Here is a 26089-nt window from a genome sequence, read left to right as displayed (position 1 = left end):
CTGATAGGGCTGGAGGGGATGGTTGAGGAGCTTTGGGGAACACATCCTATATGCCAGGTACTCTGCAAAGTACTTCACATGGATTGCCTGCTTTCTCATTCGACAACTCTGTGACAAGGCTATAATTGTTTCTCCCTTTTCAAAAATAAAGAAATTGAGGGTGAAGAAAAGTTAAGTAACCCATCCAAGATCACACAGCTAGTAAATGGTAAGCCTGAGATTAGAAACCTGGAGCCTTAGCTTTTAACCACTGGAGAGGGAAGGAGAGCACGTGCACACTGGAGGGGCAGAGAGAGAGGGGGAGGGAAAGAATCCCAAGCAGGCTCCACATTGTCCACGCAGAGCCCACTGTGGGGCTGGAACCCACGAACCACAAGATCATGACCTGAGCCGAAATCAAGAGTAGGAGGCTTAACCAACTGAGCCACCCATGTGCCCCCACCCCCACTGTGCTATATTGACTGACAGTAACTCTTGATGGAGCAATCCAGCAATTCCCAGGAGTGGATAGACCAAAATGTAACACTTTGCAATCTTCTACAATATTTTTCCTGGCACAACTGCACTTTGTCCCCGAGCGGCTTCCATGGGAATTAGAGAGGTTGAACATTTGCACTTGTAAAGATGTTATGTTCAATATTATTTGTAAATCATGTACAATTCCAGTTATATCACAGTTTTACTCAAAATTTTACTCAGTTTTACCTGCCAAAAACACTGGGGCTTTTATTGTCACTGCTGGTCGCCTGGCTTCCCTCCCCGCCAATTTCCATGTGTCTTGTATTAGCATGCACTGTTAAGCACCCCCTGCCACTGTCCCCACGTTCGTTGCCCCCCGTGTCTGTAAGCCCCCTTCATGCCTGGTACAGGTAGTGATTTCTCTCTCTTCATAACGTTCATTGCCATAGTAACGTCATTTTTCCCTTGTGACACTTGGTCCCTTTCTTTTTGTAATCTTGGAAGCTTTTTGAGGGCAGGGACTAAATGAGTCATAGACATCTGTGGAAGGAGTAGGAATTAGATCTGCATTGTGTGTGTGTGTGTGTGTGTGTGTGTGTGTGTGTGTGTGTGTACACATACACGTACAGTATGGTAAGACAGTGGTGGCGATCTTGTCTCTGGCAATGCACCATCCCTTAGGTGATGCCTTCTCCACAGGGTGCATCATACCCCTTTTCCCTTCACTCCTCTTCATTCCTTCCTATGGACATGTGCTAGACCCCTCTTTTCTGGCTGTCTCTATCACTTCTTAGAGAACATCAGGGGCTCATGAAGGGCCAGGACTTCCCTGGTGCCAAGTCAGAATGGTATTTCTTCCCTTTGTGCTACCAACTTCTGGGTGCTTGAATCTGCCAATGATCCAGCTTTGTAATGGAATTTGTGATCAAGTCATTGCTCCCTTTTGGGGTGGGGGCTGTCAGCCACCTTTTACGATGGTCCTTTTCACCTGTGCCCTGGTGATCCAGGCACCTGAGTCAGGCCTAACAGGATGGACAAGACCAGGCACCGGGACATGATACCCATGTGTCAGGACCACTAACTGCAAAGGACAGCAAGGGCACGGTTCAAAGGAGAGCAACAGATTTGATTGTGGAGTTGGAAATTAGGGCATGTATGAAAAATAATTAGGAATTGTAGCCTCAGGAAAAGAAGCCTGCAGGGAGACCTAGTAATTGTCTTGAAGCATATGAAAGCCAATTATGCCACCGAGTTAGGTCAGCTTGTCCCTTCCCCGTGGAGAGGAGAGAAGTATGTTTAACCTCCAAGAGGAAGGGTTTCCACTCAGTGTGGGATTGTCACCTTCCAGCACAGGCCGCCACGGAGTGCCCACATCCAGGTTGGAGGAGATGGCCTCCTTTCCAGAGGGAAAGCTTAGGCAGAAACTGGAGGCTGGCTTAGGTACAGCTCAAGTTTCTTTTAGCTCCTAGGACTTGGGTCGTTGGATTTGACTATGACAGATGCCTGAGAGTTATCGTTAAGTGACATAACTTGCTGGCTAGGTTAGACCCAGAAGCTCTTGAATCCCTTAGAGTATGTTTGGACCTTTCACCAAGACAGGTAAATTAGGACCAGGTCCTTACCTTCTCTGACCTCTGTGTCTTTTACTATAAAATGCTATTACTGTATACTTTGTGGTACATTGTGGGAGGATTGAATGCTCACATGCATACATAGGATTTGGTAACTACCTAACACATAGATGGTGCGAGATAGGTGGTAGCTAGATACTGAGGACCAGAAATGCCCAGCCTTTACCCCATAGGAGTCAGTATCGTGATTAAGGATATGGGATAAATGCAGAGAGAACTATTCACTGAGCAGAGCCAGGCTAAAAATTTTCAGATTCCTAAGCTCTGACCTTCATAGGCAATTCAAAATAAAAACAGTGCTAAACTACAAAATGCATTCAAGAAAGAGCAATACAGATCCATTTCCTGTGATTCTCATCCACAGCTTGGTGGTGTTTATTGTTTGTGAAATACCACAGTCTTAGACATGTATGTGTTGGACCCTCAGCACAGGCTCAGTCTGCTGGTTGGTTAGTCTACCCCTGATGATGAGACTGACTAGCACTGACTAGCAATTGGGTCATAGCTCCTCCCTCCCTCTCCCTCTCCCTCTCCCTCTCCCTCTCCCCCTCCCCTTTCTCTCCTCCTCCCTCTCCTTCTCCCTTCCCCTCCCCACCCCCTCAACAAACAGTTCTTGAACAGGCAGCTTCTTGGTTGCAAAAAGCAGAAGCCAATTTTCTTGGCTTAAGAAAGCTGAAGAAACAGGTGTTTTATTAGAAGGATGGCAGGAGTTCAAAGAACTACTGGGAGCGGGGGCTTGGAGTGTGGGTAGAAGCTGAGGGTTCTGCTGAAGGCCAGACATTGGAAATGGTCAAGTCCAAGTGCTAGCACCTGGGCTGTGGTGAGCCGGATCTTCGGATTTTCTGAGTCACTCCTTAAAGACTCCGAAGGAGGTCTGGGGCTGGGCTCATACGACATGCATGGCCCACAGCTATGCCAGGACTGAGGAAAAAGAAGTATCTGGTCCCTTTCACCACAGGGTAACAGGCAAGAATGAGTGGAAACTGCATTCCCACCAATACAACACACAGATGGGAGTCTGGTGCCAGAAGGAAGGGAGTTAAAGTTTGCATGGAAAGAAGGATACAGACATGGACCTTGCCTTTGACATGCTGGATCCTGCGCATGACCAGTGTGATAGTCATGTGCTTAGCGGGTTTGCGGTCCCTACCATTTCCCTGTCTGTGTGTTTTCATATTGTCTCTAAGGAAACCCTTAAGGTTCCATGAGGGCAGGGATCCCGGTTTGTAAGCGTCGTATCCCTCAACGTGGCACTCACTAAATGTCTGGTGATCTGGTGATTGATTGCCTCACTGTTGATTGGATTGTGAAGTGAGTTCACCTCCATCAGCAGGAACAGATGGTGATTGGGTGTCCCTGGGGTAAGGAATGTGTATTAGACATTGGGAGTGTGTAGTTAAGACCAGAAACAGCCCTGTGGCCTCAAAAAATCTGCAAATACATCTCTCTGATTGCCAGCTGAGTTCCAGCCTTGAGTACTGGGGGCCTGGGTCTCTGGCGGAAAGGTTGAAAAATAAAATAAACTCATCCCTCAATTGCTTTATTAAATAATGCACAGATGACAGTGCGTGAAATATTGATGCACAGAGGCTCGTCCTCCTGCAGGGGAGAGGGGCCTCTGGATAATTGGTTTTTCTACATGCAACTAGGATGGCTTGGCAGTCCTGTTACTGTTCCCCTCGCTGTTTCACGCCCTAGCTATTCATGGACTCTTGTTTTCCAAATCCTCATTATCCTGCCATCACGAGGCGTCACAATGAATGGAAGGGTACAGCCGAGTATCGGTGTTTTCACATAAATCAGCTTGCAGGATTGGGCACTTCCTACGGGTTACGTTAGAGGGCCAGCCTGACCATCTTTTTGGAAATCAGTGGAGCCAATTGTCTTGTGTTTTTCTTCTCCATCTGGAAAATTTTAGAAATATCGTGGGCTAGCGTTGAAGGCCAGGGCTGCCTTCTGTGGTACCAAGGGTTTAAGTGCAATCACCAATGAGTTTCTTGTGAAACCTAACCTTTCCTTTCCTTTCCTTTCCTTTCCTTTCCTTTCCTTTCCTTTCCTTTCCTTTCCTTTCCTTTCCTTCTTTCTTTTTTTAAATAGAAGTATGAAAACCTGTGATTCAAAGGCCAGATGCTCAGGCCATTTGCCAGCCAGAGAGGCAGATTGTCCACGGTGATTTAATATGTGAGACATGCACGGGGCACCGGAGCGGCTGCTCTGGTACTTGTAATGGAATTTTAAGTCGCAGTCACCTTTATAATTGGAGGCACACAGATAACATATGTTTACCAGAAAGGCATGACGGTTGTCGTGTCGCCCCCCCCCCCCCCCCACATAGGAATGGCAGTTGAAACTCAAGCGTGGGTTTCTCTTTATAGGGATTGTTAGCCGATAAATTCATGAGGTCAGGGAACGCTGTTGAATACCTACTGTGTGCCAGCATGGGATTTGTCTCTCTTGTCTTCAGTTCCTTCCTTTTGTCATTTGTAATTTTTTGTGATGGCTGCTTTGATCCGGGGCTAAGTTAAAGCTGTCTTAATGTTAACACAGATCTCTCGGTTGCTTAAAATGGAGGAGTAGAGTTTCCTTTATTCGGCACACATTCACAGAGCACCTGTTACGAGCTAGATTCTGACCCTTCACATCACACTGCGCTGTGGTGTGATGGTCACACCATTTCGTTTGGTGGTTGCAAGAACATTTCCTGCCAGTCCGGCAGTTTATGGAGCCCCCGCTCTGTAGCAGGTGCAGGGGAAGTCAGGGGGAGCACAGAGACAGGTAAGGTTCATCAGTGAAGAAATGACCACACGGCTTCCCAAGCTTGTGGGATTGAACGTGAGACGGAGGAGGCTGTCCAGAGACAGGAATGCATTCAGAGATGGGCCAGTCCAGGGAAAAAGCAGTGTTGCTCCTACCTGAGTTCCCTTGTGGGTTCTCCCTGCTCACCCCATAGGACACCTCACCCCTGGGTTCCTCGATCACAGGCATTTACATACCTGCTATGCTGACAGTCTTGTGCCTGGTTCACTGTACATGTGGTGGGGGTAGGGCACGTAATGAATGGGAAGGGCTTTGTAGCCACTCACAGTAGAGTCTGAATCAAAGCTTATTACTCCGTGCACTGAGGAGACTTTCATAGTCTCTCTGAACCTCCATTTTCTTAGCTTTAAAATGATAATGGTAATAGTGCCGGTAGCAGTCAGCCTGGGTCCCCCTAATACACTGCCATGGCCTGAGGGGCTTGAACAACACGGTTCTGGAGGCCGGAAGTCAGAGACCAGGGTGGCAGCATGGTTGGTTATCTGCACGTTTCGCAGATGCCACCTTCTCACCCTGTCCTCACATGGCCTCGCCTCCGTGCACACGGAGACCAAGGGGGTGAGCACCTTCCCTGGTTCTCTTCTTTTTATTTTTATTAAAAAATTTTTTAATGTTTATTTATTTTTGAGAGAGACACACACAGTGTGGGCAGGGGAGGGGCAGAGAGAGAGGGAGACACAGAATCCGAAGCAGGCTCCAGGCTCCAAGCGGTCAGCACAGAACCTGACACGAGACTCAATCTCACATACTGTGCGATCATGACCGGAGCTGAAATCAAGAGTTAGATGCTTAACTGACTGAGCCACCCAGGCATCCCATCTGAGCCTCTCTTTTTTTGTGATTAGTGACGTGGGAGAGGTAACTCTTACTTCCCACATTTCTGGTTAGGTTTAAATAAGGCAACCCATATGAAAGCACCTGTATTTTCAGATATATAGCAGGTATTCTCTCAATGTTGGCTGAATGAGATTCTCATGCATTTATCCCTGAAGTGTTCATAGGCCCAGCTGGCTTGGTCAGCTTGTGGTCCCAAATCCCATGGTGCCTTGCCTCTGCCACTCTGTATATGGGCCTTCCAGCCCCAGTCGTCATGCGCCTGGGCAGAGAGACATTTGATGAGATTCTTGACAGGATTGAAAAAACACCAACCTTAATCTGGTGGAGAACTAATGACTTAGATCCAGTATTCACCCATAGAAAAATGGGTTATTTTGGATGTTCTTAGTCCCATTAACAAAATTTAATCTAGTGCTGAAAATTTATGGGGCAGCAAGCAATCTGTTTTGCCTGATGGTGTTCAAAAGTGCAAATGCATACTTTATATACCCTCCCTGCTTTTCAGTTTTTAACAGCATACGAACATTTACATTTCAAACAAGGCGGTCCTCATGCTGGGTGGCTTTTTATGGTCTGTGTGAAATACAGGAGTTTGAAATATATGGTCTGCTGACAGTTTAAATTTTCTGAGAAGCCACATTGAACAGAAAGAAATACAATATATATTAATGAAGATAGCTGTTTGTTCGCTGTAAGACCTTATGGATGAACTGCAGGCCCGCCATTTGGGTCAAAGCAGAGGAAGAAGAAATTGAGAGTCACGTGTTGGCCATGTTGACTGCTCTGCCTTAGCTCTGAAAGCTTAGGAAGTCTTGACACCCTCCAGCCTAGTCATTAAGAGCTTAGGTCTTGGTGGCAGACAGACCTTTGTGTGAGTTGCTCTAGCTATGTGACCTTGAACTAGTTGTTTTGCATCATTGAACCCAAGTTTCTGCGTCTGTAAATCCAGGTAATGATACCTCCATCCCAGGGCTGTTACGAGGATTTAATGAGATGGTGTATGTAAGAGCGTGGCACAGAATCCTGCACACATATCTGTATCCAGGAAATGTTGGCCATTATTATTATCATCACTACTACTATATTACCTAGGAATGCATTACTAGGTAATTGCTAGGTAATGTAATACCTAGTGACCTATGAAAGTTTTAGAGCCTGGAGGAAAATGTTGCATCATCCTTTTTAAAGGTACTTAGAGAGCTTGCCTTTTTCAAGCTCTTTGAGCCCTGGAGGGGATATTAGGGTACTCGGCGTTTGCTTGGGCTTAGCTTTGGCCTCAGCTTCTCTCCCTTTCCCTTGTGGCCATGCCTGACACCCTGGCCTGTATTACCTGAGGTGAAGTCGCGTGGCACCAGGCATTTTGTATCTCTCATTCACTGTTGTATTTCCAGCACCTAAACCAGTGCCTGGCATACAGTAGATCCTAAATGCATATCTGTTGACTTCTAGTCTCCAGAATGTGCCTATTGTTCCCTCTTGGGTCAGAAAGTTCTCTTCTTAGTTCCCATCTTATTTCCCATCCCAGGAATTTAAAGACCAGTGGTGGTTTTGGAACTGTGTCTCCTTTTCTCCTTTCCTGGGGATCAGTGTGATGGAGGAGAAGGAACTCTGGGCTGGAAGCATGAGATCGGGGATCTCTTTTCAGCTCTGCAGCTAGAGCCTGCCCAGAAGCCTTGGGAAAGTTGGTCTCCTCCCCTCTGGACTTCGTTTCTTCTATAGTATCATGAGGAAATTGGCTTACGTAATTTCTGGAGGACCTTCCAATGCTGACATGGGACAGATAGGTTCTCTGGGGACAAACCCCATGTTCCTGCTCCCGCTTTTTTTTTTTTTTAAGTTTATTTATTTTTGACAGAGACAGAGTGCAAGCATGAGCTGGGGAGGTGCAGAGAGAGATAGGGAGACACAGAATCCGAAGCAGGCTCCAGGCTCCAGGCTGTCAGCACAGAGCCTGACGCAGGGCTCGAACTCATGAACTGTGAGATCATGACCCGGGCTGAAGTCGGACACTTAACCGATTGAGCCACCCAGGCGCCCCCCTGCTCTGTCTTTCTTAGGCCTCCAGTTCCAGCTAGCCTCACTCACTTCTCATCCCTCATATGGAAATGAACCCAGCCCCAAAGAATGTTGTAAACAGTAGTTCTGGCCACTACGCCTTGTGTATCTAAGCTAGGGTATCTCTACCTTGGAACTGTTGACATTTTGCACCAGATAGCTCTCGGTTATGAGGGATGGTCCTGTGGATTGTAAAATGTTTAGCACCATCTCTGACCTCTACCTACTAAATGCCAATAGTATTGTTGCCCCGCCTTCCCCCATCCCTGCTGACACCAGATGTACAAACAGATTTCCTCCAGACATTGCCACATGTCTCCTGAAGGGGTGTGTGTGTGTGTGTGTGTGTGTGTGTGTGTGTGTGTGCAAATAATCCTTGATCTAAACACAAATTGTTCCTTACTGTTACTTCAGATGACATTGCAAGCAGACAGAAGGTTTTCTCAGGAGACTCAAGCAAATGGGAATAGTCTATTGATCAGCGACTTCGTTTTCCCTAGGGCTGGGGAAAAGAAACAGAAAACAACTACCTTACCAGCTTGAAAGTGAAAATACAAAGCTAGCCGAAATATTGTGCTGGGGCCCTGGATTCACAATGAGTTAATTCCACATATAATATACCACCAAAGATGCAAATAGGGAACGGCACCTCTTAGATCTTACCCAGACTGTGACAGCTATTGGATCTTATTCTTACATCATGGAAATTGGGTAGTGGTGGCTCTGAATACTTGGTGAAAAACGATGGGTTTTAAAAATCTTCCACGTTGCTCACATTTTAGATGGAGGCACATCCTAGAGAAGGTGGAATACGAAAGCAGTTTGGAGGAAAAAAAACATTTTAGGTGGTACCACGATATTATAAACAACGTGTTTATTATAAACTTGTTGATAACGTTTTATCAACAGAAGTATGATACTGAATGCCCTGAGAGAAGTAAAAACATATTTTTAAGACACAGCTACCAGTTTGGTAAGTGACACAAAAAAATGGGTAGAAATGTAAATCATAACTAAATTTGTAGAGTGGTGATGCATTTACAGCATAAGCAGTGATTGCCATTGGAGCCCAAAGAAAGAGAAGTGTGAGCTCGGGTGACAGGAAGGGTGGTCAGCCTTACTTGGGGAGAGAGTTTGGGGGCTCCAGAAGAACATGGGATACCATGATGTACTCTGTCTAAAGCGTCTGGAGGTTGCTTATGATCCAAATTAGCTGCATTTGGAAATTGGTGAGACAACATGCACTTGACATCAAGAGTCAACTCTATGGTCTTTGCCCTAGCGGCTCAGATTGTTCAAAACAGAGGCGATCTCATTTTCAAAGCTCTTACTTACTTATGCATGAATGCATGCATGCATGCATGCCTCATGTGATTCCTGAGGTTGATATCCTTGGAGGTATCTTGAAACTTGAAACTACCAACTTGAAACTACCCAACTTGAAACTACCCCTTCTCTAGGAATATTTATCTCTATCAAAAAAAAAAAAAAAAAAAAACAAGAAGAAGAAGAAGAGGAAGAAAGTCCCATGGGTAGGCTCCTGGTGGCCATGCTTTCTTTCTGAGACCAGAACCCTTACTTCAGGCCCTAGATGATGGGGTCCAGGTGGACACCTGATTCCAGCTGGATCAGATTCTGGACTAAGAATTTGGTCTTAGGACTGAGAGGCATGCCAGTGTTTTCATGCACCTGTTAATCTGAGAGGTGGTGCCACCATCTTTCCCCCTGGGAAGCCTGGAGATGCCCCCAAAAGGTGGTGGTTTGCTCTCCTGAATGAGACCCTGGGTATACTGGTCACCAACACCCTGTGGACCAGGTTATCACATGGCCCCCCTGTGAAGGATGAGGTTTGCTTAGGGGTCTTCTCATAGCCCAGCCTGTCCTCTCTCCATTGGCCCTCCTTTCTCCCAGCATCCCCAGGACTCCTGCCCTTTTGTGGCACAGCCAACATCCCTTGCCCGCTGACTTTCCCAGGGGTGTTCTGTGTAAATCTCACTACCCACACTCCAGAGGTATGGGCAATATTGTTCATGACCCCAAGGGACAGCTTTCTCTGGGCTGCGATGTTGAGGAGGTTCTGTTGACCCCAGTCACTCTGAGTGATGGCTCAGTGTATTAACTGGCTTAACTGATGTGTGGCTGCATTTCAACCGACAGGGACCATTCACTGCCTTCGAAGTGTGGTTTCTAACCTCAGACCCCTGTGACATTCTCTCGATGGCATGAATGTGCCTAAGAGTTCTCTGGCACTAGAGTCGGACCCACGCATCAAGGGAAGGATATCTATGGCTTGCAGAGGCTTCAGGAGCTGGAGTGTAAACCCGGGTTGGAAGTGGGGCTAAGGGAGCACCGGGGAGCTAGGCAGCAGCAGACACAGTCTAGTAGTGCCCCCTGTCCTCTCTGCCCTGGGACCTCTCCTTCAGGATGCAGTTGCAGGAAGGGCAGTGGGATTGAATACACAAGGGCAGGAAGGGGAAGAGTCACCTGACACCCATCACCCATGTCTTTTTAGTGGGAGTTTGGCAATCTGGACCACTGTCCCACCTAGCCTGTGCACAATGGGGAGACAGAATGAGTACAGGGAAATGGGGTGCTGCTACAAGGGGACTGAAGGATTCAAGGTGAACATCCACTCTGGGTCCTTCAGATCACAAAAATGTGCGTAAGAATTTGGATGCAGGTTTTAGACCCTCTGAAGGTTGTCCACAGACCCCTGGTTAACATTCCTTTTCATCCAAAGGAATTTGTTCATTCACATCACTAGTGCCCAGGGAATGGGGTTTCTGTGGGCTGGGATATGTCGAAAGGATGTTAGTTGCAGAACAAGTGATTAGCAGGAACCTGTACACATCGGGAAGGTATGTAGGAGGTGTCCTCCCCTGCCCTTGGGCATGACTCAGGAGGGTGAAAGCCTAGGCTGGTGAAAACATTAGTGGGGAGGAGGTCCCTTTGCTACTGTCCCACCTGCTCCTATCCCACAGTCACCTCTGGGCTCTGGCCACATTAAGACTGATGTTCAGTACAGTCAAGACTCTTAAGAAAAAAAAAGCAGAGTAAAGCCTGTTAAGAGGGGAAAATTCTCCAGGGCAGAGGATTGCTAAATTAATTATGCAGATGTGAAAATTCAAAGGAAGAATAATTAGACAGCCTGTTAAAGCTTAAAAAAAAAAAAAGGTTATGTTGTTTGCCAAACACTGAAATACTGTGGACTGGTAACTGCTTTTAAACTCAAGTAAATGAACCCTTCTGGAACATTCTACCCTACTTGTTTGGGGAGTCTTGGCTAAGTGAATGAAGTATCAAATGTGAACGGTGTAGTTCTTTATTTTGTGAAGAAAAGATAAATTCTTATGAGCTGTGGGTGGAATGAACACCAGTGCCTTCAGGGCCAGGCAGGCCCTGAATGTAGGAGAGAAGAAAAAAGAGAAAGAGGAAAGCAAAATAGAGCATAAAGGGGGCACAGGCGATGCTGGGGTAAAGGAGGCAGCCATGCGGGAATGAAAGCCCAAGTGTGGCCACATCTTCCAATTAAAAATAATCCACAAATGTATACTGGATTTTTATATGACGTGCTCTCACTTGTTACTGCTAGCGCCTTACTCAAAACTGTAACAGCCCTGTATGGGCTGGCGAAAGCACACTTGTGGGTGTTCGGGTGATCTTGACTATTAAATGAGCGTGATGGAAACACCTGCCTCGTGGGGTTGCTTATGGAGTCCACAAGATCAGAGTGGCAGATACCTGATGGCTCTCACGGGCCTGTCACTGACACAAGCATGGGGACTGGCCTATCTTATTCAGCACCCGAAATGATGCGTGCCACAGAGTAGGACTCAGTGAGGGTCTTTGATCAATAAATAGGGGAATTACTGGATGTTCAAAGGAAGAGAGTTTAGTCTATGGTAGTTTAATTTCTTTTCTTTTTTTTTTTAAGTAGGCTCCACACCCTCCGTGGAGCGCAAGTCAGGATTTGAACTCATGACCCTGAGATCAAGACCTGAGCTGACACCAGGAATTGGACAGTCAACTGGCTGAGCCACCCAGGAGCCCCTTCTACTGATTTCTTTTATTACTGTTATTACTGAAGTATAATTGGCCTACAGTGTCATATTAGTTTTGAGGGCATAGTACAGTGATTTGACAATTCTATACATTACTCAGTGCTCACCATGACAAGTGTAGTCACTATCTGTCACCATACAGTGTCATTGCAGTATTATTGACTGTATTCCCTATGCTGTACTTTCATCTCTGCGACTTATTTATTTTCATCTCCATGACCTATTGATTTCCATTTTGAAATCCAAAGGGGAGGAGGTTGGTTGCTAAGGAGATGTGTTCCCATAAGGAATTGTCCCCTAGGAGAGAACTCTGTCAGCTCTTGGTGAGGAAGGGATGGGCCAAGAGGTAGTTATGACCCTGGAAGCGTGCAGTAACAGGCGCCCTCTGAGCAAGGCAGACCATGGCCAGCTTGTCACTTCAGTTTTGCAGCAACACCTGCCGATAGTTGTGCTACAGCCCCTCCCCATGTCTCAGGATGCAGAGCACTTGTCCTGCCCTGTGAATATAACCCTCAGGTCCCCTTCTTTCTCCCTGTTTGGATTCCTATGGCACCTCTGAAGCTTTGTCATATTCTGTCTGTTCAGGCCATTGCCTGAAACAGGAGTGAACTTCGTCGGAAATGTTGTCAACTGGCAACTTAGAAATGGGTTAAAAATTGGCTGCTTCATCAGTCTTTGTTCACCATCCTGGGTCTGGTCATGGCTTCCAATGAGGTGGAGTTTTCTTGAGGGAGGGAGACGCCCCATGGGTCTGCCTTTGTGCCTGTGGCTTTGAATCGGCATCTAGGGCCACTTGCCCTTGTTGATTGGACAGGCCAACAAAGAGACCAGACAGGGTTTCTGTTGGTCAGAGAAAGGAACGCATCAGGGAGATTTGTTGCCCGTTTAAAAAACGATTGGGCATGAAATGGATACTGTTTGGATTACACAGAAACACAGCCCCTCATTAGCTGTTTCAGAATCACAAAAGGCTTGATGGCTGCTCTAGTCCCAGCCAGTGGGGTGATGTGGGGTCAACAATCTCTGTTACACATTTGCATAGGGTTGGGGTATTGGCAGAAAAAGGAACCTCCTGCATTCCATTTTTTTTTCTTCTCCTTGCACCCTGTTGTGTACATTTATAAGATACCAGGTATCAGGTTTCAGCTCTACCTCCCTGAGTGGGGTGGGGGTGGAGTGGAGCATACTGGGGGGTGGCCATGGAGGCTGCGTACAGCAGACTCCCTGGAGGGGCTACAGTAGAGGGCAGGGCCGACCTGGCAATAGATGTGGTTCCCTGGAGTCTCCTGGGAAGTAGACATGGGAAGCAAGATGGTTTCCAGGCTGTATTTTGGTATAAGGATGACCTGGGACAGAAAGCTGGAGAAGAAAAAAAAAGTTCAGTTTGGACTGGTGGATATGAAAGGAATGTTAAAGGAAAATCATGGGGGAAAGAGTTGAAACTAACATTGATTGAGGACTTGCCAGTGTCAGTGTTCAGCATTTGACATACTGCCTCATTCACACTTGCCAACCATCGTGTAAGAGGGATGCCACTACTCTTCTTTATGGCTCAGAGAGGCTGCATAACTTGCCTGAGGTCACACAGCACCCAAGGAGCTAAGCTCCGATGAGCAACTGGAACTGGCTGTGGTGCAAAATTCATGTTCATTTAACCTTACCATATAATTCACATACGCATACTGTGGATTTGCCTATGTGAGCAAAAGATGGTATCCAGTAAGTCTGAGATGTCGGTTCTCTCTGGCCTATTCATCTTTAGTTTTGGCAGCTGGAGAAATGACTTGTCAAGACCCCTGTGTTGAAGCAGAGTGCTGGGCCTGTTCTGGCAAGGCTGTGGTCACAAGGGTGAGTCCAGGTCCAGAGCGAGGCCAACAGGGAATTGCCGGTGGAACTCATTTAAACCTTAACCTGTCTCAGACATCTCTGTGCTCACTGCTCTGAGGATGCATGGCTGAGGCTTGGCTTTCTAAAGTTAAGTCCTGGTTCTGTCCGACTGGTGTGTTCTTAGAAAAGTCATGTGATCTCTCGGGACCCGTGTCTTTAACATTCCAGGATCTTCTCCTGCCTTGGAGCCTTTGCAGTCCCTTTTGTGCATTATTCCTCACCTGATCTTCTAAAGCGTGGCTCCTTCTTGTCAGACCATGGTTTAATGTCACCTCCTCTGAGAGGTCTTCCCTGACTACCTAATCCAATGTGGCCTTCAGGAGCTTGCTACTGCTCACTCTTTTAAAATATTTGCTTAGCTCTTATTACTACCTATTGTTTGTTCCTCACATCCCTTCTTTCATTTCCTCTTGCCTTTCCTTCCCTTCCTCTTCCCCTATCCATTGCCCTTGTCCTTCCCTTCCCTTCCCTTCCCTTCCCTTCCCTTCCCTTCCCTTCCCTTCCCTTCCCTTCCTCTTCCCTATCCATTCCCTTGTCCTTCCTTCCCTTCCTCTTCCCCTATCCATTGCCCTTGTCCTTCCTTTCCCTTCCTCTTCCCCTATTCATTGCCCTTGTCCTTCCTTTCCCTTCCTCTTCCCCTATCCATTGCCCTTGTCCTTCCCTTCCCTTCCTCTTCCCCTATCCATTGCCCTTGTCCTTCCCTTCCTCTTCCCCTATCCATTGCCTTTGTCCTTCCCTTCCCTTCCCTTCCCTTCCCTTCCCTTCCCTTCCCTTCCCTTCCTCTTCCTCTTCCTCTTCCTCTTCCCCTATCCATTGCCCTGCCCTTCCCTTCCCTTCCCTTCCCTTCCCTTCCCTTCCCTTCCCTTCCCTTCCCTTCCCTTCCCCTCCCCTCCCCTCCCCTCCCCTCCCCTCCCTATTATACTTGTACTAGAATGTCAGTTCCTTAAGGGCAAGGACTTGGGTCTTACCCATCTCTGAATGCCCAGAGCTTATAATAGTACTTGGCATGTAAATGTAGTTTCATGAAAGTTTGCTGAACTGATGGGTTAAAGTCTTCCCTATGTTAAATATGAACATGTTGGTCTGAAGGCAGATGCTCCAGGGACTCTTTGAGCTATGAGTCTTTGTGACCTAGAAATTCCAGCTTACAAGATTCATCCAGATACTCTTTTCAAAGACAGTTTATTCAGCATTAACTAAGCATGTCCCTTATAGCAGACACATGCCAGAGAACTTGGGGTTCAGAAATGATGAGCCTAGGGTGGCTGGGTGACTCAAGTGTTGAAACATCCAACTCTTGATTTCTGCTCAGGTCATGGTGTCATAGTTCAAAGGATCGAGCCCCACATTGGGCTCTGTGTGCTTGGGATTCTCTCTCTCTCTTTTACTTTCTCTTTCCATCCTCCATTCTCTATCTCTCTCCCTCTTCCTCTCCCTCCCTCCCTCTCTCTCTCCCCCACCAAACAAATAAATAAACATTGGGAAAAAAAAAAAGAAATGGTGAGCTGGACTTTGTTCCTAGCCTCACGGAGCAAGATACTCTGTTACTGAGCCCTATGATATTCCAGATGCTGCTTAGGTGAGGGGGCATGCAGTAGTGAGGATAGCCACTCTCTGTGGCCTCCTGAAGCTTCTACTTGATTACAACATACTTAGAGTCATCACTCATGTTTGTCACATACTAGTTGCATGATCTTTGGCTAGTTTAATTTTTCCCCTTTATTTGTCAAGTGGAGATAATATTGGTGTCATGAGACACCTCTAAGAATTGAATGGTTCTCTGTATTGGACACTGCAGTCTAGACTCTAGAGGCTTGAAAGCAAGCAAAGAGTTGGAAAATTTGAATTGTCCAGTGTAGCTGAAGGCATGGTAAACCTTGGAGGATAAGGAGAATACAGTCTGAGAATATGAGCCAAATTCTAGAAGGGAGGTTTGAGGCCATATTTCACCTATAAGTAAAATCATACAGTGTTTGTCGTTCTCTGAATTATTTCACATAGTGTAATACTGTCTGGGTCTATCCATGTTGATGCCAATGGCAAGATTTAATTCCTTTTTATGGCTGAGTAATATTCCACTGTGTGTGTGTGTGTGTGTGTGTGTGTGTGTGTGTGTGCACGCGCGCGCGCGCACACACGCATGTGTGTGTACACACACTGTCTCTTCTTTATCCTTTAATCCATATGTCACTACTCAAGTTGTTTCCAAATTTTGGCTATTAGAAATACTGCAGTTAACATAGGGTTACTTATATCTTTTAAAATTATTGTTTTTATTTTCTTTGGATAATTACCCAGAAGTAGAAATGCTGGATCATGTAGTAATTCCATTTTGAATTTTTTGAGGAACCTCCATACTGTTTTTCATAGTGGCTGCACCAGTTTACATTCCCACTGACAGTACATGAGGGTTTCCTTTTCTCCACAGCTTTGCCAACACTTATTTTTCATTTGTTTTGATACTATCTATTATGACAGGTATAAGCTCATAACTCATTGTGGTTTTGATTTGCATTTCTCTGAGCCTCTTTTCATGTGTCTCTTGGCCATCTGTATGTCGTCTTCAGAAAAATGTCTATGCAGGTCCTCTGCCTATTTTTTTAATTGAGTTGACTGAGAGCTAAAATCTTTTTTAGGGGCGTCTGGGTGGCTCAGTCAACTAAGCATCTGACTCTTGATTTGAGCTCAGGTCATAATCTCATGGTTCATGAGATGGAGCTCCATGGCTTGGGATCCTCTCTGCCCCTCCCTCCTCAAAATAAATAAACATTAAAATAAATAAATAAAATAAATACATAAAATTTTTTTTAAAAAATATGAAGTTTAGAATCCATAAATTTAACAAAAATGAGAACATCATTTTCACTTCTTAGTGAAAGAAGCATTGCAGCCATTACAGTATCCAAAGATGATTATCTCCCTGCTCTGTTTTACCTGCTGGGTACTCAGTATTTATTGCTAAAGAATGAAAACGAGAGATTTTATTCCTTGTGTTTATTCCATGTTTGTCTTAGGAAACCTCATGGGTGCTCTCTCATTATTTATAGTTGCATTTGTCTTCCATGTGCAGTTAAGACCTGATTTATATTTTATATTAGCACTACAGGCTTTATTTTAGAGTAATAGAAGGGAGGTGATCAGCCATTGAGGGGCACATTGGTGAAGAGACATGCAGGAAAGAGAGCCGTTGTGGGCAAGGTTGGGACTGTCAATTGATTACCTGATGGATGCACATGGAAAAGTGTTTTAGCAATGATTGAATAAGGTGGAACCCCCCCAAAAAAACAAAGCAACAAGAGTAAACAAGACTTAAATGATACAGATTTACTGAATCCTTCAGTGGGAGATGCAACCGCTCTTCTCTCAGTTTGAAGTGCTTTCTAATAGCTTAGATGGTGCCCAAAGAAATCCCTGATCCCATCAGCACTAACTTTGTCATGACTGCTTCAATGTTATCAGTTAAGGAATAGAATTTAATAGCCTTGGGAACGATCCCAAGGACTCAGAAATGAGTCTGCCCTAATTGCAGAAAGAAAGGACTTGGAAATACGTAGTCTCCACTTACCCATTTATAAATCTGGAGCCAAGTGTTTCTAAAAAATTAACAGTGGGAGGAATGAAAGTAATAAAAGCTTTAATTTTGATAGTCATACCTAGGGAGCCACAAATACTTTGTAACTCATTTGTAAATCTCACCCAGTGGTTAGCACATTAAAGGTCTCAAAAAAGCTTTGGATTATGCCGGGTCACTTCTCTGAAAAGCCCTGGGGCCTCTCACTAGTGGGACTGAGCTCCCTGGGAACAGATGGCATGGGAAGTCTGTTCCAGGGGTGTGGGATGCAGTTTTGAATAACTAGCTTCAACGGGTCCTGCAAGAATGAGCGATTTGCTTATGCAAGTTCTTTATATGGACTTTTACTGCTATTGATTTTCCATCTTGGATATCAGTACCCTGGAGAGCTCTCCACTTCATTCTTAAGACCCTTTAAACTTGGTAAACACTTTCAACACTTCTGAAACTTTTCTATGAAAGAGCCTCTAAGGGCAAGCTACAACATACATCTTTCTTGAGGTTCAGGGCACAGAACCTACTGCCAGCACATACATCTTTGGAGTCTCTTTATACAAATGTATATGAATTTTGTATTCTGTTCTGTAGTAGACCAGTGATGGCCTTAATATTTTAACAGTTTTAAATTACTTACCACCTCATAAAATAGATGCTGCAGGGAGATTAACTGTAGATTTGCATTCTCCTTGGCCCATTATGGTCTGAGATGGAAAACCTAGGTTGGATTTGTAAAACAGGAAAAAGATTTGGTAGATACATGTGGTGTGGGACTATTTTGCCTTCTTCCACTGATTTCTGGACTTGTCAAGGGAGGTGGCAGTGAATGAGCACCATGATACATCACCAGAGCTCTGGACTTAAGTTATGCTTCTGAGGATGCCACATTACGGAAGTAACCACTTCATCTGAGGCTTGTAGAGGTCATTTGAACAAATTGTCTCCAATATGGGGCAGGGTTTCCCTGCAGACTTTATTTTTCTGTTTTCAGTTAACATCTTTCCCTGCCAAGCTTTATAAGACAGGGTGGAAGCAGTCAAATGGACAGCCTCTGGCTAAGGATCAGAAGGCACTAACCTTGTACATGAAGCCTGCCTTGCTGAACCCTGCCTGCCCATTTATACCTAGCACACCTCATGTTGACAACCTCCCTGACACAAGCCATTGTCTGCTTGGATCAACAGTGTTTTTCAGATACTCCTTAATCATTATTTTTCTCCCCTAGCATTTTATCAATGGTGCCTGAATGTAGGCCTTAGGATATTAAGACTCATAGTCTATGACTCTGTAATAGAGACTTTTCAAAGCCCACAGTACCTTCTCTCAAAACAAACAAAAAATAAAGACTATGACTATGACTGTGTAAGTTTGTTGACAAGGCTTTGTTGTTTGTTCTTAGTGCACATAATTTAGAGGGGAAAAAAGGTTTTTATTCTTCATTCCCAGACTTTATAATCTCCAAGATGAGACAAGGCAGAACACAGCTCTACTAGAGATATGTGAACTCCTTAGTTGTTGTATGGTGGTTTCAGCAGTGGTGTAGATCTGGTTAATCAGTGAAAGCTTTCTGGATAAAGTAGACCCTGAGCTTTATGTTCAAAGAGAAATGTTAAAGTTGCTTCTTGTACAAATGAGTCTAACATTTGAAATGGAAAGGGATGAATAGCACTGCAGCTCCGAGATCTTTTTTTTAATTTGATTTGATTTGATTTACTTTGCATCATGGTAAGTATACTCTTTAATTCACATCACTCATTTTACCTTTCCCTTTCCCCCTGCCTTCTGTTAACTATCAGTTTGTTCTCTAGAGCTAAGAGAGTGTTTCTTCGTTTGCCTCTCTCTCTTTTTTATTTTGCTCATTTGTTTTGTTTCTTAAATTCCACATGTGAGTGAGATCATATGGTATTTGTCTTTCTCTGACTGACTTATTTCACTTAGCATTATACTCTCTAGCTTTATCCACATTGTTGCAAATGGCAAGATTTCATTCTTTTTTTATGGATGAATAATATTCCTGTGTGTGTGTGTGTATATATATCTTTATCCATTCACCTATAAAATTAATAGAATTTAATTTAAATAGAATTTTAATAGGACACTTGGGCTGCTTCCATAGTTTGCATTTCATAAGTAATGCTACTATAAACTAGGAAAGCAGGTATCCCTTTGAATTAGTGTTTTTGTATTTTGGGGGTAAATACCTAGTAGTATGTTCACTGGGTCATAGAGTAGTTCTATTTTTAATTTTTTAAGGAAACTTCATACTGTTTTCCACAATGACTGTACCAGTTTGCCTTCCCAGCAATAGTGCAAGAGGGTTCTTTTTTCTCACATCCTCACCAACACTTACTGTTTCTTGTGTTTTTCATTTTAGCCATTCTCATGGCTGTAAGATGATACCTCATTGTGGTTTTGATTTGCATTTGCCTGATGATGAGTTATTTTGAGCATCTTTTCATATGTCTGTTGGCCATTTGGATGTCTTTTTTGGAGAAATGTCTATTCATGTCTTCTGCCCATGTTTTAACTGTTCTGGTATCTTGGATCTCTAAAATGTCTAGGGTTCCTTGCCTTTTGCATATATCCACTTTCTGTATTTGAAGAGCAAGCTAAAAGTGTGGTGAAGATGATTACTGAACACACCCTATGTGCCAGGCTCTGTGCTGGGCAACTTTCATGCGTTGTGTCTTCAATTACTCACAATATCCGAGTGAAGTAGATCTCTTTGTCTGCATTTGAATCCTGAAGAGTGAGTGACCCATCTGGACCACAAAGGCAGGAAGTGGCACAATTGTGCCTCTTGTACACCTTCACCTCTCTGATCCAAACCTATGGGTTCTCTTCTTCTAGACACACTGGTTTAATTATTTATTGGAAATTCATGGAGTTTCTGTATTTCCCCATTTTTACATGGTTAAGTACTAGGACTGCTGAATAGTGACAGAGTCGTGCTCATCAGCACAAAGGAGTTCATTCTTTATGAAAAGCTACATGTTGTACAGGAATTTTAATTGTATTAAAGTGAAGTACAGGTATAAAACATAGACTTGCTGAGCTATACCCCTCTTTTAACTCTGCCTTTTTCATGGAGGTGTTTGATTTTTATTGTGCTTTTTGTGTCCTCTTATTTTCCTAGGTTATAGAACTGGTCTTATGTATCTTCAGTAATTCTGTTGCCTTTGTTCATAAGTGTCTTAGGAATAATTCCTGCCAATTACCATGAAGTAGAACTCAAGTACCTTTATTTTTATAACACTTTAATGAATTCTGGCCATTTTGGTGGATGGGAAGGTTAAGACTTCTCTTTGGATGGTCTCTTGTCCCCCTATTGAGAACGAAGGCCATTGTCAGGTCCTACTGTTTGTGCTGCTCCATCTGATCCCATGTTGCCACCAGACCTCATGCACCTCCTGGTCAGTGATGTGGACCATAGATAGGCTTCACAGAATCCCTGAGAGAAGGAACCACAAGCCTCACTGGGTCCATGTTGTTTTTTAAGTCAGAGAGAAAATTAAGTTGACTGGGCATGAACATCACCTTGAAAAGAAACTTTGACCTTCATATTCATTATAAAAGTAATATACGCTTACTCAAATGTCCAACAATGTGGCTTTGACTTCTGAATGGTACAATATTTTCTTCACAGTATTAATTTCTTCTTGTGGATCCTTTGGGCGACATGATTCTTGGGGGTGGTGGACAGGGATGTTCAACATGCTGCTTCTTGGCACTGTATTTGTCACCTTTCTCCTCATCATAAGCTGCTCATGAGTGGCCTGGTGGCTCTGAGCATCAGCTTTGGTGTGAGAGTACTCTAGATTCTAGTCCAGATTTACCAACTACATGACCACAGACAAGTTAGTTACTTACCATCTCTGTGTCAGTTTCCTCATTGGTTAATTAGAAAAATAGTACATTATTCTATATATAGTTGGTAAGTGTCATTGTCGCCACTGTTAGCCCCTCAACTGGATGATGCATTATGTAATAAAATGCTCCCTCTTTCCTTTTCTTTCCATGTAGTTAATACTACCCCCTCCCTTTTATCCTCCTCTCTCCCTATCCCACTTTTACAAGGAAATCAGTTTCTTGGCAGAAACGTGGAGTGAGGGTCCCTTTGTTTACCATCCCAGAACAACTGGGAAACTGAGGTAGGTATGGGATGATAGCTTTGAGAAAGCGGGATTGCCTGGCCTGGTTAATATACTTTTGTGGCTTGTGATTTTATGGAGCATATTTCCACTGCTGCTGTAGACTTCCCTTAATACATTCTTTTTTAATGATCAGGACTTGTAAATTAGACAAGTAGGACTTAGCAGTGGTTGCTCATAATGTCTTGTTTTGCCCATGAGCTGAAAGGCAAAGCTCTTTCCAGTCACTGCTGTGTAGTTCCAGCCAGGTCCAGGGTGTTCTCTTACAACTCAGAAGTGAATTCCAATTCTCTTAGGGGTGGACACTTGCTCTTGCTCTGGACAATAGTCATGACTTCATTGTTTCCCCAGCTGCAGGCAAGATTCTCTAAGAAGCAAGAGAAGGTTACTTTTTGCAGGTGAGGTTTCTAGACCAGTGTATACAGACATCAGGTGTGGTGTTGGCCTGACGGCATAGGGTGTCTGAATTCATTCACAGGTCTTTGCAGGGATCGTCCCAGGAGGGAGAGGATAGTAGAGAAATGGAAGGTTCTGGTGTGTAAGTGGGTGGAGGCTAGGACTTTGTGGGCAGAAGGACTTCTCAAGGTCAGCAGGATAGCAAAGGGAAAGGTCCTTCCTTGAGAAGCAGACCTAGTTTGAGTACTAGTTTTGCTGTTTATTAGTTGTCTGGTGTTTGGAAGTTACTTTGCCATTGCAAATATTTTAACTTGCTTCCTTACTTAATTTGTTATAAATATCTACCTGTGTTAGTACACACTGATCTACTTCCTCTTTTATAACAGCTGGACAAGATTTCATGAATGGATGTCTTGTAATTAAGGTAACAGTTTCCTTATAGATGGTGTTATGGACTGAATGTTTTATATGTTGAACTCTTAACTCTCAGTGTCCTGTATTGGAGATTGGGCATCTAAAGAGGTAACCAAGGTTAAATGAGGTCCTCAGGGTAGGGCCCTATTCCTGTAAGATAGTATATAAGAAGAGACATCTCATGGTGTGTGTGTGTGTGTGTGTGTGTGTGTGTGTGTGTGTGTGTGTATAAAAGTATGTGTATATGGTCTCCGGATGATGATTCAGCCATGGGCATTAAAAGCTGTGACCCCAAAGGCCCACTTATGATGTACATTTCCAAGATGGTGCCAACCTCTGACAAAGGTTGGTTCTACGCCTTCGGCCGCGTATTCTCGGGGCTGGTGTCCCCTGGTCTCAAGGTCAGGATCATGGGGCCCAGCTGCACACCTGGGAAGAAGGAGGACCTGTACCTGAAGCCCATCCAGAGAACAATCCTAAAGATGGGCTGTTATGTGGAGCCCATTGTAGATGTGCCTTGTGGGAACATTGTGGGCCTGGTGGGCATGGACCAGTTCCTGGTGAAGAATGGCACAATCCCCACCTTCGAGCATGCCCACAACATGCGGGTGATGAAGTTCAGTGTTAGCCCCATTGTCCGGATCGCCATGGAGGCCAAGAATCCAGCCAACCTTCCCAAGCTAGTGGAGGGCCTGAATGCCTGGCCAAGTTGGACCCCACAGTGCAGGGCATCATTGAGGAGTCAAGGGAGCACATCATCGCAGGGGCTGGCGACCTGTACCTGGAGATCTGTCTGAAGGACCTGGAGGAGGACCACGCATGCATTCCCATCAAGAAATCCAACCCCGTGGTGTCTTACTGGGATACAGTCAGTGAGGAGTCGAGCATGCTCTGCATGTCCAAGTCCCAAAATAGGCACAACCGGCTGTACATGAAGGTGCGGCTCTTCTCCGATGGCCTGGCCAAGGACATCGACAAGGGTGAAGTGTCCATCCACCAAGAACTCAAGCAGCAGGTCCGCTATCTGGCCGAGAAGTATGAGTGGGATGTGGCAGAAGCCCACAAGATCTGATGCTTTGGGCCTGACTCCAGCCCCAATGTCCTCACCGACATCACCAAGTGTGCAGTGCCTCAACGAGATCAAGAACAGTATGGTAGCTGGCTTCCAGTGGGCCACCAAAGAGGAAGCCCTGTGCAAGGAAAACATGTGGGGTGTGTGCTTCGATGTCCCTGATGTGACCTTGCATGCGGATGCCATCCACCGCGGCGGTGGCCAGACCATCCCCACTGGCTGGCGCTGTCTCTGTGCCAGTGTGCTGACCCCCCAGTCCTGTCTCATGGTGCCTATCTACCTTGTGGATATTCAGTGTCCAGAACAAGTGGCTAGTGGCATCTATGGTGTCCTGAACAGGAAGCATGGTCACGTCTTTGAGGAGTCCCAGCCGGTACCCCCGTGTTTGTCGTGGAGGCCTACCTACCTGTGAACGAGTCCTTCAGCTTCACTGCTGACCTGAGGTCCAACCCTGGTGGCCAGGCCTTCTCCCAGTGCGTCTTTGACCACTGGCAGACCCTGCCTGGGGATCTCTTCAACAACACCAGCCACCCCAGCCAGGTGATGGCCGAAACACACAAGCGCAAGGGCCTGAAGGAAGGAATCCCAGCCCTGGACAACTTCCTGGACAAATAGTAGGCTGCCCTCCCTGCAGTCCACTACCCTGGGTGGGACTCACCACAGCCCTTGCCCTCGGCTGACAATCGACCACAGCAAGCCCTCGCATTCTCCATGACACCTCAAGACCGTCCCCAGTGACGCTCCACCTGATGGGTTCTGGGGCCCACTCTGTGCCATCACTCAACGTGAACACTTGCTGCCATTTCTTTCGATGTTTATTTCAAGATAACAGAGGCAACAGAAATGGCCTGGCAACAGGGACTTATTTAGCCGGTGGGGGTGGGGAGGCGGGATGGGACACGCAACAGTTTTTTTTTTTTTTTCCATTTCAGAAACTCAAATGTCAAAAAAAAAAAAGGCATTAAGAGGTTTATTTGGGTAAATAGTCTGTTGTGGATTTTCCCCCAGAAAGGGGGAAGGAACAAGCGGGTAGACCTTTCTCTTTGGGAAGAAGCTAAAACGCAGGAAACTTTGTGCATCATCACCGTGAACACCCCCAGCTGTATTAGTGCCATTGGAATAATAAGTTTGATATGGTGGTGAAAAAAAAATCAGGGTGCTCCCCACCTGCAGGCAGGAGGCAACACTCTATCTGCTACCATCAGCCTCTTCCAGAGCCCAGTGCCCCGCCCTGCCCTGTTCAGCCCAGCCATACCCTGCTCTGCCCCATGTGGGGATGCTTTGCTCAGGGATGAGCTGGCAGGGCTGCCCCAGCCTCCCTGGTAAGCAGAGACTCTGGAAACATCTGGGGACCTGTTTTCTGGCTGTGTGATCCCAGGGGTGCCCATGGGCCCCTTGGGTGTCTGATCAGAAGGGCATGGGAGGGAGGGCCACACCCCTGCAGTCCTGCTCTGCTGGTTTAGCAGACAGCTGCCTACCCCACCCCATCCCGCACCGAGGGCTCCAGAGTCGGCAGATTAAGCATTTTATGAATTGTATTTTAAATACATGTTTTAGGGGTGCCTGGGTGGCTCAGTAGGTTGAGCGTCCGACTTCGGCTCAGGTCATGATCTTGCAGTCTGTGAGTTCCAGCCCCGCATCACGCTCTGTGCTGACAGCTCAGAGCCTGGAGCCTATGGGAGATTCTATGTCTCCCTCTCTCTCTGCCCCTCCCCCACACATGCTCTGTGTGTGTCTCTCTCTCTGTCAAAAATAAATGAACATTAAAAAAATTTTTAAATACATGTTTTAAACTTGAAATCTTGCCGTTTGCAACAACACGGATGGAACTAGAGTGTATTATGCTAAGTGAAATAAGTCAGTCAGAGAAAGACAAATATCATATGATTTTACTCATATTTGGAATTTAAGAAATAAAACAGATGAACATACGGGAAGGGAAGCAAAAATAAGATAAAAAACAGGAAGACAAAGCATAAGAGACTCTTGAATACAGAGAACAAAAGTGAGGGCCCCTGGGGGGTTGTTGGGTGGATGGATGGACCAAATAGGTGATGGGCATTAAGGAAGGCACTTGAGATGAACACTGCGTCTTGTATGTAAGTGATGAATCACTAAATTCTTTTCCTGAAATCATTATTTACACTATATGTTAACTAATGTGGATTTAAGTAAAAAAGTAAATAAAATCTTTTTTAAAAAAGGTATGCAGAATAAAAAGAGACATCACAGAGCTCACTGGCTTGCTGTGTGTATACACTGAGAAAAAGCCTTCTCACATAGTGAGAAGGTGGCCATCTACAAGCCAGCAAGAGAGCTGTCACAAGAAATTGGCCATGGTGGCAACGTGATCTCAGATTTCCATCCTCCAGAACTGTGAGAAATAACAGTCTGTTGTCCAAGTCACCCACTGTCTAGTATTTTGTTTCGGTAGCCCAAGCCGGGTAGAGTAGATGGACATTCAACTTGTTGATAATTTCCTCTTCCTGTAGACTATCGAGATGTACATTTTTTGCCTTGTATGTTAACTTGCTGGCTTGTAGGATGTTTCTTTTTTCTTTTCTTTCCTTTTAATATTAAAGTTTTCATATATACCCAAAAGTTGAGGGAATGATAAAATAAACTCCTCTATACCCATCTACCTGTATTTAACAGTTGTTAGCATTTAGGGACATGGCTGAATAATTGCCCATTACCAGTTTATACAACTTAGCCTCCATCACACACACACACACACACAC

At 45.2% G+C, this 26089-nt stretch overlaps 1 protein-coding gene and 1 pseudogene across 1 annotated transcript in view; both read left to right on the top strand.

Moving 5' to 3' along the window:
- Positions 1-26089, top strand: part of SPOCK1 (SPARC (osteonectin), cwcv and kazal like domains proteoglycan 1) — a 515798-nt gene that overhangs the window by 324768 nt on the left and 164941 nt on the right. The gene's annotated exons all lie outside the window — the stretch shown is intronic.
- On the top strand, positions 22498-24227 carry LOC106968576 (elongation factor 2-like; annotated as a pseudogene).

The sequence above is a fragment of the Acinonyx jubatus genome, chromosome A1, assembly GCF_027475565.1.
Source record: "Acinonyx jubatus isolate Ajub_Pintada_27869175 chromosome A1, VMU_Ajub_asm_v1.0, whole genome shotgun sequence".
NCBI classification, from domain to species: Eukaryota; Metazoa; Chordata; class Mammalia; order Carnivora; family Felidae; genus Acinonyx; species Acinonyx jubatus.
Note: the sequence above shows the minus strand (reverse complement) of the source record. Positions and strands in the feature narration are given on the sequence as shown.